Below are 14,647 nucleotides of genomic sequence, written 5' to 3'. Positions count from 1 at the left end.
TATTAATTAATCCTTACACAACCCCTGTTAAGAGAGACAGCTGTGACATGGTTAAGAGCATGGACTTTGAAATGAGATGCCTGGGTTTGAATCCAAATTCACCACTTATCAGCTGTGTGAAATTGAGCAGGTTCCTTAATCTCTCTATATGTGGTTATCGCACCTGGAAAATGGCAATTAAATAGCATGTCCCTTTATCTAGTTTTTGTGAGGATATGGACTGATATATGTAAAGCAATTACAATAGTGCATGGGACACAGTTATTATTTATGGTTGGTAAATGATTTTTAAAACCAAACTCAAGCAGAATTTATATTATGGTGTTTAATATTTTTAACATTGAAAAGGACACTAAGAAACAATTTTGTTTAATAGTTAACAGCAAAATACCACTCTAAAGTCATTACTATTTAATGCCATGGTATGTAGACCGAAATCATGCTGGATGTTACCTGCATTATCTCAATTGTAGGAAATTGTTTAATTAAAACAGTTTTCCTCAGGCAGCATGGAAAGGCATGAATAATAAAATACTGAAAGCAAAAGTATATAGGCCTCATTATCATAGCATCTATTGTATCATTTATAATTTTACTAATACTAATCATTTTTTTAAAAATCCAGTGTATGTCTAAGATAATTATATAAAATATCTTTATGCTTATTGTCAATTTTAAGAATTTTCTCTTCAAAAAAATTGATTATAAAAGAAAGAAAACCAATGGGGCATTTTTGCATACACATGTCCTTAGGCCCCCCCCCCCCCCTTTTTTTAATATCTGCTTCATCCTGGTGAATTTCTTCTCATTTTCATTGGACTCAAATCTCTGACTTATAATCTGTGATTTTTTTGGTAGTTTTTAATATCCACAATATTGTTACATTTTCTACTGTTCTTATTACCTTCCTTGATATATCTTTGAGGTGAAAATGGGAAGAAGGGTTATTTCACAATCATGGAAACTGATTCGAGAAACTTTAAATAACATGCTAACCCTCCTAGAAAGAGAATTGAGAAGAAATGGAAAGTAGATTCTGGTTAAAGTTTCATTGATTCTGGTGGGGTAGCCTTGTTCTAGTATGTGGAGGACAGATTCCAGGGTCATTCTAAGATTCCCAACTCTTAGTATTTACCAAGAATACCAAATCTCCTCCCCTTGAATGTGAGCATAACCTGTCACTTGCTTCTTACCAATAGACTATGGCAAATGTGGTGGGGTATATGTGATTATATGTATGCTCTTGCATTACATAAGATTGTAATACCTGTCTTGTGAAGATACTCTCTGTTTTTATAAGTTTGAAGAATCAAGCCACAATGTTGTAAGAAGTCCACACGGCAAGAAACTTAGACCCTTAGTATGGCAACACTTAAGCTACTGAATACCACTAATAGCAATAAGGAGCAAAGAAGGGGATCCTTCTACAGAAAACTCCAGATGAGACTACCAGGCTGACACCTTGATTGTAGCCTTGCCAAATACTTAGCTAAGCTGTGCTCAGACTCCTGACTCACAGAAACTGAGATAATTAATGCTTTTTTAAAAAAGGTATTAAGTTTGTGGTAATAGGTAGATAATTAAAACAGATTTTAGTACTAGGAGTGGGATGATGCCATTAAAAAATACCTAAAAATGCTGAGCAGTGGGTAGAAGCTGGAAAAATTTTGAGGGGTCTGGTCTAGAAAGCCTAAACTGCCTTCAGTTTTGCAAATTTCATAGAAATTTGTACTTTAAAGATGCTGCTGGGGCGCCTGGGTGGCTCAGTCAGTTGAGCGTCCGACTTTGGCTCAGGTCATGATCTCACGGTTTGTGAGTTCGAGCCCCATGTCAGGCTCTGTGCTGACATCTTGGAGCCTGGAGCCTGCTTGGGATTCTGTGTCTCCCTCTTTCTCTGCCCCTCCCCTGCTTGTTCTCAGTCTCTCTCTCTCTCTCTCTCTCTCTCTCTCTCAAAATAAATAAAAATTTAAAAAAAATATTAAAGATGCTGCTGGTTGAGAGTTCAGAAGGAAGTGAGGAATATGTTACTAGAAACTAGAGAAAGAGGAAACCTTCTTATATAATTGCAAAAACCTGAGCAAAATTGTCTCAGTGGTAAAAAGAACTTGTAAGTGTAAGATGCACTTACTTAATTCAACTAAGTAGATTTTCAAGGAAAGTGTTGAATATGCCACCTGCTTTATTCTTGCTGCTTATGGGAAATACAAGAGGCATGAGATCACTTGAGGGAAGGACTGTTAAAATTGCTTGATGATTTGGGAAGTGTTAAGCTTCTCCAGAGCCAAGAGATGCTACATTTGAGAAATGTCCCAAAGCCCTGTCACAAATACAAGGTCTAGAGGAAAAGATGAGGATGTGACTGTACAGCCTTTTGTAAGAACCTTAGTTAGAATTGGCGAAGTTCTCGAATTATATTCAGTGACACAAAGGGTCTTTCAAGAGATTAAAGTTGTGCCTCATGGGATTTTTTTAAATCAAATCATGGGCCTCTGAGAAGCATAAGTGCATTGTCCTTTCTTTCAGTGAAACTCACAGACACCCACAAAGTGTTTGAGAGAATTATGTTAGCAAAAACAATAGCACAACACTAGCTTGGACTGAAAGGTGTAGAGAAAGTAAAAAGTGAAAGAGGCTTTGAAACCTAGTCAAAGGACTCTCATCATTTGGCTGGATTTCAGAATTGCTATGGACCACTGACTTTTCATACTTTCTATTTCCCCCTTTTTGAATAGAAACGTCTGTATATTTCTTATGACTGTTGAACCATTGTATGTTATGTGTTGGGGGAAGGCAGATAACTTGTCTCTTTAGTTTTTTGGATTGACAGATGAGCCTGAAGAGCCTCATCATCATCTGTACCAGATTTAGATGATGAGATTCTGAACTTTGTGCAGATGGGATTGGACTCTGGTAGAACTTGTGATAGAATAAGTATATTTTGCACATGGAAAGAACATAAATCATTGGGGACCAGAGGGTGGACTGTGGCAGACAGACTGTAGGTTGCCCCACCATGATCCTCACCTTCCAGTATCTATGACTTTAAGAGGTTATTTATCATAACCTCATAAGTGGGGGTGGGGGGACTGTGACTTGCTTCTATTTAGTGGGATATAGTGAAAGTGATGGATGTACATGATTGCATGGATGTGATTATGTTATGTAAGACTGCAATTCCATCCTGTGAAGAAACTCTGTCTCCTTTGCTGGCTTTGAAGAAGCAAGCTGCCGTGCTGTATGCTGCCCATGATGGGAGTCACACGGCAAGAGACTGAGTGCAGCCTCTGGTCAGTCCAGCAGCCTGCAAGGAACTGGATGCTGCCCCCAACCACAGGGACAAGGAAGCAAGTTCTAAACTTGAATGTCAGATGAGAGTGTAGCCCTGGCCAGCACCTTGCTTGCAGCATTGCAGAAGACCCAGCTAAGCTCTGCTCACACTCCTGATCAAAAAAATGTGTAGTTTCTAATGGTCCTATGTTTGGGGTAATATTTTTGCACAGCAATATACAACTAATACAAAGATTTGCTAAAATAGAAGTTACAATTGCAAATTGCAAATGATTTTGTCTGTATCCCCAGCATCCATGGATGTGTCTGGAATATAGAGCTGTTCAATAGATATTCACAGAAAGTAAAGAAGAAAGGAAGGCAGGGAGAGGTTCCCTTTGGGAATGTACCTGTGGTTTGCACCTGTGTCAGACTAATTTGGTTATTTATACTAAATTGAGAGACTTGCCTGTAGGTGTTTGGAGTTTGATAAATTCAGAGGTGAGAATTGGTAGAGTTATCTTCTAAGCTTGGACTGCTATAATTATTCTTATCACGATATTAGGGAATAGAACAGAACTGGCACATTATGGACTTGAAACCCAGGTACATTTCTTCCTACTCAGTCAAGCATGTGACCAAAAGCACTGTCCTGCCCTTGTAGGCAGTTTTGAGACCTATCTGTGCACAAGTTGATGGGAACAGAGTCAGCCAGGCCAGGTGTTATATGTTATCTTTTTTTAAAAATATCTTTATAGAGATACAATCCACATACCATAAATTTACTCCTTTCAAGTGTATAATTCAATGATTTTTCAGTAAATGTATATAGGCTTGAGCAACTAACACCACAATTCAGTTTAAGAATATTTCCAATGCCCAATAAAGACCCCTTGTGTGCATTTGCAGTCATTCCTCCTTCTCACCCCTACCCCAGACAGTGGATCACTAATCTATTTCTGTCTCATAGATTTCCCTTTTATGGGCATTTCATGTAAATGGAGTCCTGTGAATATGGAAGCATATGAATATGTAGTCTTTTGTGTATGGCTTATTTTACTTAGCATAATATTTTTGAGGTTTATCCATGGTTGTAGCATGTTTTGTGACTTGATTGCTTTTTATTGCTGAATAATGTGCCATTGTATGAATGTATCACCGTTCACCAGTTTATCAACATTTGGATTGTTTCCACTTTTTGTTTCATAAAAATAATGCTGCCATGAATAGTCACATCAAACCTTTGGACATGTATTTTCATTTCTCTCTTGTAAATTCTTGAGGGGTATGCGTGCTAAGTCATATAATAAATTTAAGTTAATCTTCATCACACTATCTTCAGGATAAGATTTTGAAAAAAAAATTAGGGCCTAACAACATTTTTTATAAATCATTTATTAAAGCTCTATTTTCTTGATTTATACGTTTAAAGAACAAAAGGTAGAAGATGGGCTGCTTATTTTGTTTTATTAAATAAGGAATGTTACAAATAAAAAAAATACCCATACCTTTAAATGTGAGGGATATAGGGGCACATGGGTGGCTCAGTTGGTTAAGCTTCCAACTTCAGCTCAGGTGATGATCTCGTGGTTCGTGGGTTCGAGTCCTGCGTTAGGCTCTGTGCTGACAGCTCAGAGCCTGGAGCCTGCTTCAGATTCTGTGTCTCCTTCTCTCTCTGCCCCTCCTCTATTCATGCTCTGTCTCTCCCTCTCTCAAAAATAAGTAAACATTTAAAAAAAACTTAAATTCGAGGGATATATAGTACTGTAGTCAATTACTGGTATAAAGTGCCACTATAGGTATTAAACACTTAATTATCACCCAACATTATTTACTTATAGGAATATTTGAACCTATGTTAAAACTAATGTTTTAAAATTTAGATATATGGTTGTAATTATCCTATACTTTAAGGAAATAAAAATAAGCTAGTTTATATACTTATATAGCATCTCTCAAGTGCAGAAACAGAAAGCTAGTAAGTATATACTGGTGTGCAGATAGAGAATTTAAAGTAAATAAGAAACTATGCTCAGGAAAGAGCAATTGCTTCTATACACTGCAAATGTCTTGGCATTTTTGTTGGCCAAATAGAGAGTTCATTCATCTGAATAAGGAGCATGGTAAGTATAACTAGATTTTCAGAAACAAACATTCCTATAGGCTTTATCAGATTAATAAAATTTTCTAGCAATCAAGTTCAAAAATATCCAGAATGTCTTTCAACTCACATGTTATGTATATGACTCTTCTTATCACTTTAAAGTTAATTTCCTTACTTGTGGAATTCTAGAACAAAAAGGTACTTAGTGAAGATTATGAGTATAGTTTTCAGGATAAATGTAAAAAGGAAGTATACATCCATTTAGCCTTCCATCCTCACAGAATGGCATAGATTAAAAATGGAATATGATTTAAGAAGGATTGGCATAAATTAACAAATGATAGATGCTTGATGTGTCCAAGAGAAGGAATACAGGGTTGTTGGTATATATTTTGAATGCTTTAGTTTGGTTATATGGGGGGTAGACTTAGTTTCCCTGGAACCTTCTAGGTGCCAGTGTCAAAGAAGGAATGATGAGCAGAAGAAGCCAAGGGTACAACTCACTGTGTGTCATTTCTTATGTTCTAAACTTCAGGTATGAAAGGTTGGGTTATTCAAAGACCAAAAGTAAGTAGGTCACAATTCTTTACAATATCAAGCTTTCAAAAAAAATCACTTCATTTTTTTTCTTTTGATGTCCAGATATTTTTTCATTTGATGTCCAGATATTATTTCTTTTGATGTCCAGATATTATACACATTTTTTCAATGGTAGAAGGCTTTAAAAACATTACATGTACACATAATAGATTTTATGAATGTCTAAACTAGGACACACAATCTGGAGAATTTATAAGTCAACTTCAGCATGGAAAAATTAACTGGCAAAACTTGGTAGTTAATGGTTTTTGAGTAATAGCACTACTGTTCTATTGCTTTGTAAGTATGAATACATTAAACTTTGTACCAATCCTGTTAGGTAGTTATAAGTATGATCATCTCCATTTATTAGATGAGGAATCTGAGCCATAGGGATTTAGGTGAATGGCTCATGGCCACACAGCTAGAAAGTGAAGTCAAGATTTGACTCAGCAATCTGGCTTCAGAGTCTATTTTCTGAACCAATATGCCATACTATTCTCTTGAATAATTATGTAGGGTAACTTATTTATAGGAAATAAGATATATACCTGATTATTGCCATGTTATTGATACTGTGTACTACAGTACAATTTTCAAGATTTACCTTTCTTATTGAGAATTTGTAATCATTTAAAAAATGTAATGAAATTTTAAAAAATTTAATGTTTATGTCTGAGAGAGAGAGAGAGAGAGAGAGAGAGAGAGAATGAGTGGGGGAGGGACAGAGAGAGAGGGAGACACAGAATCTGAAGCAGGCTCCAGGCTCTGAGCTGTCAGCATAGAGCCTGATGTGGGGTTCAAACTCTCAAACCACAAGATCATGACCTGAGCTGAAGTCAGACGCTCAACTGACTGAGCCACCCAGGCACCTCAAAAATGTAATGAAATTTAATACCTTTAATAACATTTTTGAGAAGAAACTATTTTGTAACTCTTTTTTGTAAAATAAATCACTTTTCTATTTAATATATCCTCTTAACCAAAAATATTTTCTATAGACATGCTTATTATTCTCACTTTCACTTGTTCCATCCCAGGATTTGTTGTTGGTAAATGTGCCTGCTTGAGAGTCAAGAACAAGTTTTGGGATGTTCTCTTTTAGGAGTCCACACTGAATGTGAACTACTCTCTTCTGGGAAATCCCAGGATTAGATTAAGTAATTATTCATAAGATATAAAATATAGTAGGGAAAATATTATAGTTAGGTAAATAGTCTTTTAAAATCTTGTTTTAAATTAGATATTTTTATATTGATGCTTAAGGATGTTAATGACAACATTTATTTTGATAGAAGAAGCATTAACTGAACAAACTGTCTTTAAGTTAGCGACCATGCAGTGGGAAGTCTAGCAGTCAATACCACAAATGTACAGAACTGTGGCTTAGCGAAATGAAAGGCATAGAACCTGAAAGTAAGTAGCAAACTTTGCTTGAATGTGTCTCGAGTTAAAACAGAAAATAAGATTTCTGAGGGGGATACTTATAAATTGTTTCAGTAAACAAATTATTTTTGTACACCCTTAAGCTGGTGAAAAAGCAACCATTTACCTGAAAATAATTGATATGCTAATTTTAGATAATTCTTTTCTAGGCATGAAACCAAATCTCATAAGAATCCCTATTATGGTGGTTCTTTGATTACTTTGCATTGTCTCAGGCGCTTCCAATTTTTTCAAACATTGTATTTCTCTGAAAATATCCTATAATTTAGTATTTCCTCTCTTTCTCGCTATTCTTTCCTTGCTTATTCCAAAGGGTTACTTTCAAGCACTTCTCTAATTTACAGGGTGCATATTTTCTATTTCTACCTGTAATTCTGTGAAAATAAAGCAACTGTTCAGTGGATAGTAATATGAATGCAAAAATATGTCCCCACTGAAGCATTAACATAATTTAATGTACATTCAGCAAAATTAAAGCAAGCAGTAAGGAATATAATTCTTATTTACATTTTGAAATGGTGGTAACAAAGGGCTTTGTTGCCTGTTTTGTAAATGCAAGCTTCACCCTGATTTAAACTCTTTTAAAACTCTATGGACAATATAAGCTACTCAATTTAAAGTTTTCATTGTTGAATTGAAGCTTCTTTGGTGAAGCGAAGAATAAGAATAAATACCTTCTAAGGACTCAATATTTGTGTATCCCTCCCCTAAGTTCATGCGTTGATGCCTTAATACCAATATGATGGTATTCGGAGGTGGGGTCTTTGGGAGGTAATTCGTTCATGAGGGTGGAACCGTCATCATGGGGTTTGACCCCTTTTAGGAGAGACACAAAAGAGTCTCTCTCTCTCTCTCTCTCTCTGCCACGTAGGGATCCAAGGAAAAGATTTGACATCACAAAACTAGGAAAATAGCTCTCACCAGAACCCAACCAATTGGGATGCTGATCTCAGACTTCTAGCTTCAGAACTGTGAGAAATAAATTTCTATTATTTAAAAAAAATTTTTAAATATTTACCTTTGAGATAGAGAGAGAAGGGGAGGGGCAGAGAGAGAGGGAGACACAGAGTCCAAAGCAGGGTCCAGGCTCTGAGCTGTCAGCACAGAGCCCCATGTGGGACTTGAACTCACAGACTGCAAGATCATGACCTGGGCTGAAGTCAGATGCTTAACTGACTGAGCCATCCAGGCACCCCAATAAATTTCTATTATTTAAGCCACCCAGTCAATGGTATGCACAGTAGCCTGAACAGACTAAGACAATCCATAATGAAGAAAATATAATAATTTAATTTCGCTCGAATTCTGTATAACATCAGGCATTAACCTGTGTCCATATGCAGTAAAGATACTTAAGCAGAATGTACCGTGCATAAGATACACATTTACTGAGGTCAAGTAGACGATATTTACCTTAAATTACATACATCCACTTAGACTTTTTGGTTTTATCATTTAGCCTGTTTTATTACTACTTCTGTGAACTGCTTATTTGAAGTTTTACAACATGTATTTCTCCTTGGAGGAAATGCAGGCCACAGATATTGGAATAGAGCTTAAACTGTGACAAAAATTCAATTGTGGTAAAAGAAATACACCAGAAGTAGTGCTTGAGTCACTTTAAATTTTTTTGGAATTAGACATAAAGTAAGTTAAGATGTGCAGGAGAGAGATGATGGGTTATGATTTAAATTTTCGATTCTACTCATTATAGACATCAAAATCAATTTCAGACCTCAGTTTTCAATAGTATTCTTATGTATAACTGAAACACAGAGATGTGTAATATTTGGTACAATAAAGATACATGGCTTCTTGTCCCTTGAGACATTTGTCTTCATGACAGAGTTGAAGAGTACCAGCTCATGAGTTATGTAACCTTGAGACAATATTCCATTTCTACTTACAAGGATGAATAAATGTCATAATAAGGACCAAGTATCATTTGTTATATACAAACTATGTGGTTCTTTTTTTGGCTTTTCTTTTCTGGATCTAAATAACTACAGGTGACATTTATGAGAAATGAAGTGTACTGAATCCAATTGAGAAAGTAGAAGATTCTATATCTCCATTAACTTGTGAGAGGTTTCATCATTCCAGTCCTCTCCTGACAGCCGAATGATCTCTACTTTCCCCAAATTCACGTGGCCTACCATCATTTGGCCAATTAGTTGTGCACTGAGTTAATATGCGATGAGGGTATATTTCAGTACACAAGTAGGAATATAGAAGAAGGTACTGTTCCCTGGGAAACACATTGAGACTGATTTCGATGAAGAAGGTTATTGGGGAATGTTTTGGGGTATAGTGGGGGTGAGGAAAAGGCAAAAGGAGAAATTGAACTACCAGGAAAATGCAATAGTTCCCGTCGGTCCTTCAGGGAGGACTCACTTGGGGGTGTGGGGGGCTGCAGCTCTCATCACCTGACTGGCTATTCCTAGGGAGGGACTGTGTTCCAAGCTGGCCCATTGAATTGACATTGAATTGACAGTCATTGCTTCTGACAACTGATAAAATGAGTATAGGTCCTGAGGCCTCAACCTGGGAGGCACACCACATCATCTACTTCAGGCAGCAATGGATGTAAGGTGAATAATACAGCCATAATAGCCAGCTGGGCTGTTTTAAACCCAACTTCTAGTATATGCTGGCTACGGACCTTGGGCAAGTTACTTACTTTTCTGTCCCTAATAAGTGGGGATAAGAATACTGCAGGTATCACACTGAGTTATTGTGGAAATGGACGAGTTAACACATATAAAGTACATAGCAGTTCTTGGAATATTGTGAGTATTCTGTAATTGTCAGCTATTATTAGAGGTTGCTATAAAATAATGAAACTGTTTTAAAAACTTACCCATATGAATATTTGTTCCCATAAAGACCAGGAGGGGATAGTAAGAAATAAAACCCCATTTCTCTAGCTGCTTAAAAGAAGGATCTCGTGGCCATGCTAGATATACATCATGAGTTGGCTGGTGTTTTCCTCATTCTATGACCCAAGCTGACAGAGTAGCCACTGGCTGGATCACTGCCACTGGTGTGGCAGAAAAAAGAGATAGCATTTTACATGTATGCTGGCTCTTAAAACTTCCACCTGGAAATGATACATGCCATTTCTACATACAGTTCATTGGTCAAAATAAATCACATATGTACATATAACTCTAAGGGATGTGAATGGAAGTACAATCGCACCCTTTGGAAGGAAAATCAGAATGACTTCACAATAGCACTAATGACTATTGCAGTTTAACTTAAAAATTTTACCTGGAAGGGTATATACTCAATAATGACAGCTAACTTTTCTTGAGCACTTATTATGTGCCAGGCATTGAGATAAATAGCAATACTATAATACAGATCCTATTAATATTCCAATATTGTATATATTTTAAAAATCCTGAGGCTTAGAGAAACTTGATTAACACCATGAATCCAGCTGGTGGTAAACATGGATTCGGATTCAGGCCCATCTGATTGCAAAGCTCATACTCATAACTACCACTATTTCCTCCCAAGAACTTCAAACCGTGACTTAAAATATTTTCAAAATACATGCTCTACCTTTTAAATTTTCATTTCAAGGAATTGCTATTGGAGTCTGTTATTTAGAAAAGCCTAGTAGAAGTTTCTTTCTTGTTCCCATAATGGCATTGGATTGGTAAACATGTGTCAGTTAGCCCTCATTCATTGGGGAACAGTCAGACCAATGGAGACTTGCACTTTCCCTGCATAAGGCGTGCAGGGGTCATCTTCCTTCCAGAGGGCCGGAAGGATCCCTGTGGCTAGGCCTGGAGGTGATGCACAGAACTTCTACTCATTTTCTATTGGCTAGAAATTCAGTCACAGGACTATACTTGACTGCAAAGAAAGCTGGGAAGTGTAGTTAGCTGTGTGCCCAGGGAGTCTTGCTTGTGATAGGACTATGCTTTATGTTTTCATGGGAGTGAAGAGACCTTAAAACAGAGTACATGCCTTTGAAGTTAGCAGGGTATATCTCAAAGCCACTTCATTGTTTGACCTGCATTCCTTTCTCTTTCCAGTACTCTAGGGTAGTGTGTTATTTGTATTTCTCCCACTGTAACATTTTTTATCCTGTATTTCTTAACATGCTTTGTAGTTTGCTTTTGTACTAATGGAAAGATTATAGTTAGAATTACTTATCTTTCCTTTAACTACTATAAGAGATTTTGTAATAATCTGCAGAATGATGCAGAGGATACTCTAATCACAAGCAGGAAACAAGCCTGCAGTCTGATCCAGAGGAGGAGGGTTTCATGTGCTGCTGGGCCATCACTGCCTACTTCTGGGGCCCACCAGACCACCAGATAACACTGAGGTCTGGAAGGACAGCAACATCTTAAGACTTATCCTCTGGATAGTCCATTACAAACTATAATGAGAATTTTTTAGGTGTCACATAGGGGATGTGGATTGATGAACTGGAAGGGAATTTTGAATGTGGTGCAGTGGGATGGAAGGTTTAGCTCTTACTAACTTTTGGGTGTGCAGGTGTGCTGTATTGCCTACTCCCATGACTAATCATAAAGTTAAGAAAGAGTCTTAAGATTGTGTTCTATATTTTCCCATGATTTTAGGGTGGCCATCATTACTGGGAGTGTGAGGGGCCCAATAACATATAACCTTTTAAACAATGTTTAAATGGTTTTAAAGACAATCTTATTATTATTTTTAAGGGTTTTTTTTATGTTTATTTTTGAGAGAGAAAACATGAGCAGGGGAGGAGCGGTGGGGGGGGGGGGAGGGGTCAGAGGATCCAAAGAGGGCTCTGCGTGGACAGTAGCCAGCCCGATAAGGGGCTTAAACTCATGAACCAAGCCCTGAGATGATGACCTGAGCTGAAGTCAGACACTCAACTGACTGAGCTACCCAGGCACCCCTTAAGACAATATTTTCTTGATTCTGTCCACTCAGAAGGATCAGGGTGTCTTTCTTCTTACCTTTTTATTTATAGCCCTGTCTAGGGTCTGTATATTTTGTTATATGGAGCATGTATTAGCAGCTCTAAAAGTCAACAAGGCAGATACTTGCATCATTATTTTGTAGGAAAAAAAATGTGGGTTCAGGGACATGATGATTTTCCTTAGGTCCTGTAGTTGGTAATAACATATTGCATGTGAAACAAATTCTTCAAATTCATTTTTTGTTGTTCTTTCCACCCAACTCTGCTGTTTGTCACATTCTTTTGAATATATGAAGGAGTAGAAAATATTCCTTCTTTGAAGATAGGTTCCGGGTTTTGGAAAGAACCAAGAGAAGTCCAGTATTAATTATGGTGAATAAAGTTGATGACCAAGTTACATAATGCTATTTGCGATTTTAAAAAATGAGGTATATCTACAAATGAACACATTTTTGAGGCTTATAAACTGGTACATAATACATGTCTCTTAAATATTTGTTAGGTTTATTTTAGAAAAATGCAAAAATACTTTGGAATTTATATTTGACTATGTAGCTTTGTGACTTTTACCTATATTATGATGAGAACCAGATCCAAGGAAATTGAAAACAGGAACTAAGAATAGGGAGTACAGAGTTCAAACAATATTCATGTTTAAAAACTGAACTTTTGTTTTCAGTGATTTTTAATAAAGTCTAGTATCAATTCGTGATTTGGCCTCTGAGGGGGGGTTATATATAAAGGTGGAGAGAGAATGAGCAGTTATTTCTATTCACTATGTGTTACGTGATTTACTTCATTTAATCTTCGAACCCGTCTATGAAAACAAATAATATTTCCATTTTAAAGGTGAGGGAAAGGTTCATGGTTTTCAATTACTGATCAAAGGTCACAAGGAAGTAGGAGGCAGAACTAGAATTAGAATCCACGTCCATCTGTTTCAAAGCGTCTTTCTTCCAAATAATTCTGTCTCATTTCAAAGGCATAACAGAGGATGGAGTTATAGTAGATTGAATGGTTGTCCCACCAAAATATGTCCATGTCCTAGAACCAGTGAATGTGACCTTATTCATAAAAAGGGTCTTTGCAGATGTAATTAATAATCTCTAAATGAGATCATCCTGGATTATCTGAATGGGTTCTAAATCTGACAAGTATCCTTATACAAGATACACAGGGGAGATACAGATGGAGAAGAGAAAGCCATGTGAAATAGAGGCAGAGATTTGAATGATGCAGCCATAGCCAGGCACCAGAAACTTGAAGAAGCGGGGAGCCGATTGTCCTTAGAACCCAGGGAAGGAGTGCTGTCCTGTAGACACTTTGATTTCAGACTTTTGGCATCCAGAATGATGTGAGAACTAATTTCTTTCTTTTTTTTTCATACACCAAATGTATTCTAATTTGTCACAGCAGCCCTAGGAAACAAATACAGAAGGTGTGGGGAGGAGCATGCATGGAGGATGTACACACTGATTTATTTAAGGGCAAAGAAGAAAGGACACTATCTTTGGAAACAGGTAGGCCTGGGGTTGAATCTCAGCTCTGCTGCTGCTGAACGGTTTGTCCTGCAGAAGTACTTTAAACTCTCTAAGGTTAGGCTTTCTCCTCTGCAAAATGGAAATTATAATGCATTTCTCATCGGATTGTAAGGATTTAATGAGAGTATATAGAGCATTTAGCTTAATATAAGAAGTCAATTCCTCTGTGGATCAGAAGAATATTTAATAGTGAAATAAAACATTATCCTTGAGTTTGAGTAGCTCATATAATTTTGTAAATGCGACAGATAATGCAATATAGTGTTATATGGTCCATAATAGAATTATGAGACAGCAGTGGCACAAAAAGGGAATGATTGACTCTGATTGGCGGAATCAGGGAAGCTTTCAAAGGGAAGACACTTGAGCTGAGATTGAAAGATGAATAGGCATATACCAGACAGAGAAGGGGAGGCAGTTCACATAGAGGAAATAGAATGTGCAAATACTCTAAGATGGAAAACAGAATGGAACATAGTGAGGCCAGAATAAGGTGTGAGAGCAGGAAATGTTGGAAAGGTTTCAAAGAGTTAAGGAGGTCCAGATAGAGATCACATTGGGTCTTGGATGTTGTCAAATGTAGTTTGCTTTCTCACACACACAGTAATGGACCTGATAAATATGTGTAATTCTCTGGTCTAGTAATTCCTCCTCTGGGAACTTATACTTAGAAAATAATTGAGAATATACACAAAGATTTAGCTATAAGGCTATTCATTGTATATTTGTTCCCAATACCACAAAAAGGGTAAACAACCGAAATACCCATAAACAGAAGAA

The 14,647-nt window shown here is 36.9% G+C and overlaps 1 long non-coding RNA gene across 1 annotated transcript in view; it reads left to right on the top strand.

Moving 5' to 3' along the window:
• The window catches only part of LOC132691648 (uncharacterized), a 168,356-nt gene extending 154,516 nt beyond the window's left edge, over positions 1 to 13,840 (top strand). The window contains exon 6 of the long non-coding RNA XR_009615921.3: positions 13,740 to 13,840. This is a non-coding gene — a long non-coding RNA (uncharacterized LOC132691648). The remainder of the gene's footprint in view (positions 1 to 13,739) is intronic.
• The last annotated feature ends 807 nt before the right edge of the window (positions 13,841 to 14,647 follow it).

The sequence above is a fragment of the Panthera onca genome, chromosome B1 (genome assembly GCF_046562875.1).
Source record: "Panthera onca isolate mPanOnc1 chromosome B1, mPanOnc1 haplotype 2, whole genome shotgun sequence".
In the NCBI taxonomy this organism is placed as follows: domain Eukaryota; kingdom Metazoa; phylum Chordata; class Mammalia; order Carnivora; family Felidae; genus Panthera; species Panthera onca.
This window is presented reverse-complemented; position numbering and strand designations above follow the sequence as displayed.